The sequence below is a fragment of the Polyodon spathula genome, unplaced genomic scaffold, assembly GCF_017654505.1.
Source record: "Polyodon spathula isolate WHYD16114869_AA unplaced genomic scaffold, ASM1765450v1 scaffolds_2909, whole genome shotgun sequence".
Classification (NCBI taxonomy): Eukaryota; Metazoa; Chordata; class Actinopteri; order Acipenseriformes; family Polyodontidae; genus Polyodon; species Polyodon spathula.
In genome coordinates, this window is record NW_024474374.1 from 1 (window position 1) to 7000 (window position 7000).

The 7000-nt window shown below is 49.9% G+C and overlaps 6 non-coding genes and 1 pseudogene across 6 annotated transcripts; all 7 read right to left on the reverse strand.

Moving 5' to 3' along the window:
• Positions 1-1510: 1510 nt before the first annotated feature.
• LOC121311067 lies at positions 1511-1628 on the reverse strand. Its single transcript, XR_005949078.1, has one exon. It is a non-coding gene; the product is annotated as a U5 spliceosomal RNA (small nuclear RNA).
• Positions 1629-2056: 428 nt separating this feature from the next.
• On the reverse strand, positions 2057-2249 carry LOC121311062. The gene has a single exon (XR_005949074.1). It is a non-coding gene; the product is annotated as a U2 spliceosomal RNA (small nuclear RNA).
• Positions 2250-2439: 190 nt separating this feature from the next.
• LOC121311068 lies at positions 2440-2557 on the reverse strand. The gene has a single exon (XR_005949079.1). It is a non-coding gene; the product is annotated as a U5 spliceosomal RNA (small nuclear RNA).
• A 437-nt stretch (positions 2558-2994) lies between these two features.
• On the reverse strand, positions 2995-3187 carry LOC121311065. The gene has a single exon (XR_005949077.1). It is a non-coding gene; the product is annotated as a U2 spliceosomal RNA (small nuclear RNA).
• A 185-nt stretch (positions 3188-3372) lies between these two features.
• Positions 3373-3490, reverse strand: LOC121311063. The gene has a single exon (XR_005949075.1). It is a non-coding gene; the product is annotated as a U5 spliceosomal RNA (small nuclear RNA).
• Positions 3491-3988: 498 nt separating this feature from the next.
• On the reverse strand, positions 3989-4167 carry LOC121311066 (annotated as a pseudogene).
• A 2358-nt stretch (positions 4168-6525) lies between these two features.
• LOC121311064 lies at positions 6526-6643 on the reverse strand. Its single transcript, XR_005949076.1, has one exon. It is a non-coding gene; the product is annotated as a U5 spliceosomal RNA (small nuclear RNA).
• Positions 6644-7000: the final 357 nt, after the last annotated feature.

The window sequence follows — 7000 nt, forward strand, 5'->3', positions numbered from 1 at the left end:
CTGCTGATTGCTTCTTCTTTTCCTCCTTTCCTCCTCTTCCTCCACACTTTCAGACCAGCTCGGACCGACTACACCCTCACTGGCACTCTCTTCGCTGCTACTCACAGCTCCCGCTCCTCTCTCTTTCCGCTTCTTTAGAATTTCACTCTTCGTTCCCTCCATCGCCACACTCTCTTGCACCTTGTCCGCCCCACCATCACCTTCACCCACACCACCACCACACATACCCACACCTGCACCCCCTTTCACTTCATTACCACTCATACCCCCTCCACCACTAACCACTCTCACCACACCACCTTCCTTACTTACATCACCACCCCCTTTACTCCCTCCACTCAATCCCTTTCCACTCCCATCTTTCTTTGCACCATCACCACCCTCCTTTGCTTGCTCACCATCCATACCACCTCCACTCTCTCCCTCTCCACTCCCATCATTCCTTGCACCGTCACCACCCTCACTTTCTCTCTCACCATCCATACCACGCTTTCCACATTCTCTGTACAGGTGGTCCAAAGCTCCACACACACTACAACTCTTTGGGGTTTTACAGGTCTTTGCTTCATGTCCTTTCCTCCTGCATTTCTGGCAAACCATCGCTTCACATTCACTCGCCTCATGCCCTTCAGTGTCACATTTAAAGCACTTTTTCGGTTGCCCAGGGTAGCTTAAAAAACCCCTGTTTCCCCCAATCTGCACTCGTCCCGGAGGGTGTATTATACCCCCCTCCTTTGAACTACAAATCCTCAACCGTACAAAAAACTTCCACTTCCCAGTCCAGATACCAACAGGGTCAAGTACTTTAAAAGGTCCCGAAATAATGTCACACACCCGCTTGACATACTGTACAACTTCTTCTTCTCCAACATATGGGTTGTACATAAAAACAAACAGAGGTCTAACTTCCCTTGCAAATAAAGGGTCTCCAATATACAGAGAAAAAGGTTTTTCATTTTTCCTCTTTTGGTAAACATCCCAAACACTTTGAGCCAGTTCTTCATTGTACAAAGCTAAATCAAAAAACTTGTCATAGTTCTGAAAACAAAATATCGACTTCACCTCCAACTGCAGTCCTTTCAGCAAAACTTCCTTCACAAAGAACTCCCGACCACCTGGTGTATTCTTCCAATCAGCAACGTCCACAGTCTTCAGCTCCTTCTCCAAATTCTCACTCCATCGAAAACGGATGAGGTTCTGCATCCTTCTCCCAGTCGCCATCGTATACAGCTCCCAGCGCCTTCTCTTCCTCACTGGATTCTCAGGATGCTGCGGTCATGCCACATACACTTGAGCAGAGCCAAGAGGCCGAGAAGCGATGCCCACAATGGTTTTGGCCAAACGCCCCGGGCGCGGCCGCCCGCCGCAGCAGTCGTGGTACTTGCTTCTCGGGCGGGCGGGAGGGAGGAAGGAAGGAAGGAAGGAAGGAAGGAAGGAAGGAAAGGTGCCGGGCTCCAACGGGGGCGACCGCCCTTTCTGTGCTCGTTCTGCTTTTAAACTCCAGGTGGAGCCCCTCCCTGAGGGGAAGGGCTGTCCAAAAATTGGATCGAACTCGTAAATGCTCCTCTCCACGGAAATCTTTAGTAAAAGGCGAAAGGTTCATTCGAGCTGTAGAGAAGCCGGAGCGTGCCTTTGCTGGTGGCCGAGCCCTTCCGGCCGGCCCAAAGGCCCAAAGGCCCTCCCCTCTGCCAAGCGGCAGCGAGGCCACGCACGCAAAACAAAAACAGGGAACTCCTCCCAAAACGCATCTGCCGTTCCGCCCCGGCGAAAGGGCGCTTTTGCTGCTGCTGCTGCTACACTGGCCTGCTGCGTGTGTTAGGCCTGCCTGAATATGAAATAAAAAAAAAAAAAAAAAAAAAAAAAAAAAAAAAAAAAAAGAACGAAAAGAGCGGGAAAACGGCGCGTCCCAGGAAAGGGGAGGTGGGGAGGGAGGGAGGGTTAGGGTGGGGGCTCTCTCTCTCTCTCTCTCTCTCTCTCTCTCTCTCTCTCTCTCTCTCTCTCTCTCTCTCTCTCTCTCTCTCTCTCTCTCTCTCTCTCTCTCTTCTCTCCTTTCTGAGAAATGGGCACCGTTCCCGGAGGTACTGCAATACCGGGTCGATGCGTGGAGTGGACGGAGCAAGCCCCGCTTCCATCTCCCGCTTCCAAAAATCCATTTAATATAGACGGTCCCCCTATGGGGGACGTATCAGATATTAAACTGATAAGAACAGATACTACACTTGATCTGAGCCAAGAGGCCGAGAAGCGATGCCCACAATGGTTTTGGCCAAACGCCCCGGGCGCGGCCGCCCGCCGCAGCAGTCGTGGTACTTGCTTCTCGGGCGGGCGGAGGGAGGGGAGGAAGGAAGGAAGGAAGGAAGGAAGGAAGGAAAGGTGCCGGGCTCCAACGGGGGCGACCGCCCTTTCTGTGCTCGTTCTGCTTTTAAACTCCAGGTGGAGCCCCTCCCTGAGGGGAAGGGCTGTCCAAAAATTGGATCGAACTCGTAAATGCTCCTCTCCACGGAAATCTTTAGTAAAAGGCGAAAGGTTCATTCGAGCTGTAGAGAAGCCGGAGCGTGCCTTTGCTGGTGGCCGAGCCCTTCCGGCCGGCCCAAAGGCCCAAAGGCCCTCCCCTCTGCCAAGCGGCAGCGAGGCCACGCACGCAAAACAAAAACAGGGAACTCCTCCCAAAACGCATCTGCCGTTCCGCCCCGGCGAAAGGGCGCTGCTGCTGCTGCTGCTGCTACACTGGCCTGCTGCGTGTGTTAGGCCTGCCTGAATATGAAATATGAAAAAAAAAAAAAAAAAAAAAAAAAAAAAAAAAAAAGAACGAACGAAAAGAGCGGGAAAACGGCGCGTCCCAGGAAAGGGGAGGTGGGGAGGGAGGGAGGGTTAGGGGGGGGCTCTCTCTCTCTCTCTCTCTCTCTCTCTCTCTCTCTCTCTCTCTCTCTCTCTCTCTCTCTCTCTCTCTCTCTCTCTCTCTCTCTCTCTCTCTCTCTCTTTTGACCTTTCTGAGAAATGGGCACCGTTCCCGGAGGTACTGCAATACCGGGTCGATGCGTGGAGTGGACGGAGCAAGCCCCGCTTCCATCTCCCGCTTCCAAAAATCCATTTAATATAGACGGTCCCCCTATGGGGGACGTATCAGATATTAAACTGATAAGAACAGATACTACACTTGATCTGAGCCAAGAGGCCGAGAAGCGATGCCCACAATGGTTTTGGCCAAACGCCCCGGGCGCGGCCGCCCGCCGCAGCAGTCGTGGTACTTGCTTCTCGGGCGGGCGGAGGGAGGGAGGAAGGAAGGAAGGAAGGAAGGAAGGAAAGGTGCCGGGCTCCAACGGGGGCGACCGCCCTTTCTGTGCTCGTTCTGCTTTTAAACTCCAGGTGGAGCCCCTCCCTGAGGGGAAGGGCTGTCCAAAAATTGGATCGAACTCGTAAATGCTCCTCTCCACGGAAATCTTTAGTAAAAGGCGAAAGGTTCATTCGAGCTGTAGAGAAGCCGGAGCGTGCCTTTGCTGGTGGCCGAGCCCTTCCGGCCCAAAGGCCCAAAGGCCCTCCCCTCTGCCAAGCGGCAGCGAGGCCACGCACGCAAAACAAAAACAGGGAACTCCTCCCAAAACGCATCTGCCGTTCCGCCCCGGCGAAAGGGCGCTTTGCTGCTTGCTGCTGCTGCTGCTACACTGGCCTGCTGCGTGTGTTAGGCCTGCCTGAATATGAAATATGAAAAAAAAAAAAAAAAAAAAAAAAAAAAAAAAAAAAAAAAAAACGGCTTTCCCAGGAAAGGGAGGTGGGGAGGGAGGGGGTTTGGTGTGGCGTCCCTCGTCTCTCTCTCATCTCCTGGCTCTCATCTCCTCTCTCCCTCCTCTCTCCCTCCTCTCCCTCTCTCTCTCTCTCTCTCTCTCTCTCTCTCTCTCTCTCTCTCTCTCTCTCTCTCTCTCTCTCTTCTCTCTCTCTCTCTCTCTCTCTCTCCTCTCTCTCTCTTTTGACCTTTCTGAGTCCTTTCTGAGAACTGTGCACCGTTCCCGGAGGTACTGCAATACCGGGTCGATGCGTGGAGTGGACGGAGCAAGCCCCGCTTCCATCTCCCGCTTCCAAAAATCCATTTAATATAGACGGTCCCCCTATGGGGGACGTATCAGATATTAAACTGATAAGAACAGATTTGATTTTTATAATAAATTTAATCTTAACAATTAACAACACAAAAACATTCAAAAAACACAACACTTATTATAATTACAAAACTGAACACAAATCAAAAACTAACTCTTACATATACAAAAATAACTAAACAGAAACCATTACTTTACTTTAACAAAACAAAATATTCAACAAAACACAATCCTGATTCCCATTACAAAACAACAACACAGTCTAATAAAACAGTAACTAAGAAACTAAACATATATTCTAACAATACAAGAAAAGACCTTCACTTTACATATATGCAAATTTACAAACAAAAACTTACTTTTCACCCCAGAACAAAAACCCAAATACCCAATTACATTATTTTATTATTCAAAACAAAGGAAACAAAAAACACTATACACAACCAATATCATTTCATTAAAATAATCATCACACAAATATACACTTCAGCAAAAAAACAAAAAACAAAACCCTATCCCTCTATTTCTTTTCCGCCTCCCTCCTTGCTATGTCTGCCCTCCATCTAGCACGTTGCAAAATCTTATCCCTCTCAATTCCAAACTTCTCTATTTCACTTTCCGTCGCCGGTCCCTTCCTCAGCCTTTCGTTCCAGATCATCAATTCTCTAAATTCTTTCTCACAATAACAGTGCATTAAAGTATGTCTATACGTAGAGGTCTCTACGAATTTGTCACCTTTCTTCCTCTTCTTCTCCTCTTCTATTTCCATCTTCTCCGCCCAAGTTAACTTTTCGTATTCCTCCTTTTCTCGTTTCTTTTTCTCCTTAGCATCCTCCCTTTCTCTCCGCTGATCGGTTCTTCTTTTCCTCCTTTCCTCCTCTTCTTCCACACTTTCCGACCAGCTCGGACCAACTGCACCCTCACTGGAACTCTCCTCACTTCTGCTCCCGGCTCCAGCTTCTCTGTCTTTCCGCTTTTTTTTTAAATCAATCTCCGTTCCCTCCATCGCCTCACTCTCTTCTACCTTGTCCGCCCCACCATCACCTTCACCACCACCACCTACACCCACACCTCCACCCTCTTTCACTTCCTTACCACTCATACTCCCTCCACCACTCTCCACACCACCTTCCTTACTTACATCACCACCACTTTTACCCCTTCCACGCATTCCCTCTCCACTCCCATCTCTCTTTATACCATCATCACCCTCATTTGCTCGCTCACCATCCATACCACACCCACTTCCACTCATTCCCTTTCCACTCCCATCTCTCTTTGCACCATCACCACCCTCTTTTGCTCGCTCACCATCCATACCACTCCCACCTCCACTCATTCCCTTTCCACTCCCATCTTCCTTTGCACCATCACCACTCTCATTTGCATGCTCTTCATCCATACCACGTTTACCACACTCTCTATACAAATGATCAAAGGATCCACACATGCTACAACTCTTTGGGGTGTTGCAGTCCATCGCTTCATGCCCCTTCCTCCTACACTTTTGGCAGAACGTTACTTGGCATTCATTCGCCTCATGTCCTTCCATATCACATTTGAAACACCTCCTCGGTTGCCCAGGGTAGCTTAAAAAACCCCTGTTTCCCCCAATCTGTACCTGGCCCGGAGGGTGTACTATACCCCCCTCTTTTGTACTGCAAATCTTCAGCCTCACGAAAAATTTCCATTTCCCAGTCCAAATACCTACAGGGTCAAGAACTTTAAAAGGTCCCGAAATAATATCACAGACTCTCCCAATGTACTGTGCAACATCCTCTTGACCAACATATGGGTTGTACATAAACACAAATAATGGACGAACTTCTCTTGCAAACAAAGGGTCTCCAACATACAGAGAAAAAGGCCTTTCATTTTTCTTCCGCTGATAATTATCCCAGACGCTCCGAGCCAATTCTTCACTGCATAAAACTAAATCAAAAAACTTATCATAATTTTGAAAACAAAAAATAGACTTCACCTCCAACTTCAGTCCTTTCAGCAGCACTTCCTTCACGAAAAATTCACGTCCACCTGGCGTATCCTTCCACTCTCCAACATCCACGGTTCTCAGCTGTTTCACCAACTCCTCACTCCATCGAAACCGGATCAAATTCTGCATTCTTCTTCCCGTTGCCATCGCATCCAACTCCCAGCGCCTTCTCTTTCTCAGCAAATATTCAAAATGCTGCGGTCATGCCACATACATTTGAGATGAGCCAAGAGGCCGAGAAGCGATGCCCACAATGGTTTTGGCCAAACGCCCCGGGCGCGGCCGCCCGCCGCAGCAGTCGTGGTACTTGCTTCTCGGCGGGCGGGCGGAGGGAGGAAGGAAGGAAGGAAGGAAGGAAGGAAGGAAGGAAAGGTGCCGGGCTCCAACGGGGGCGACCGCCCTTTCTGTGCTCGTTCTGCTTTTAAACTCCAGGTGGAGCCCCTCCCTGAGGGGAAGGGCTGTCCAAAAATTGGATCGAACTCGTAAATGCTCCTCTCCACGGAAATCTTTAGTAAAAGGCGAAAGGTTCATTCGAGCTGTAGAGAAGCCGGAGCGTGCCTTTGCTGGTGGCCGAGCCCTTCCGGCCGGCCCAAAGGCCCAAAGGCCCTCCCCTCTGCCAAGCGGCAGCGAGGCCACGCACGCAAAACAAAAACAGGGAACTCCTCCCAAAACGCATCTGCCGTTCCGCCCCGGCGAAAGGGCGCTTTGCTGCTGCTGCTGCTGCTGCTGCTGCTGCTGCTGCTACACTGGCCTGCTGCGTGTGTTAGGCCTGCCTGAATATGAAATAAAAAAAAAAAAAAAAAAAAAAAAAAAAAAAAAAAAGAACGAAAAGAGCGGGAAAACGGCGCGTCCCAGGAAAGGGGAGGTGGGGAGGGAGGGAGGGTTAGGGTGGGGCTCTCTCTCTCTCTCTCTC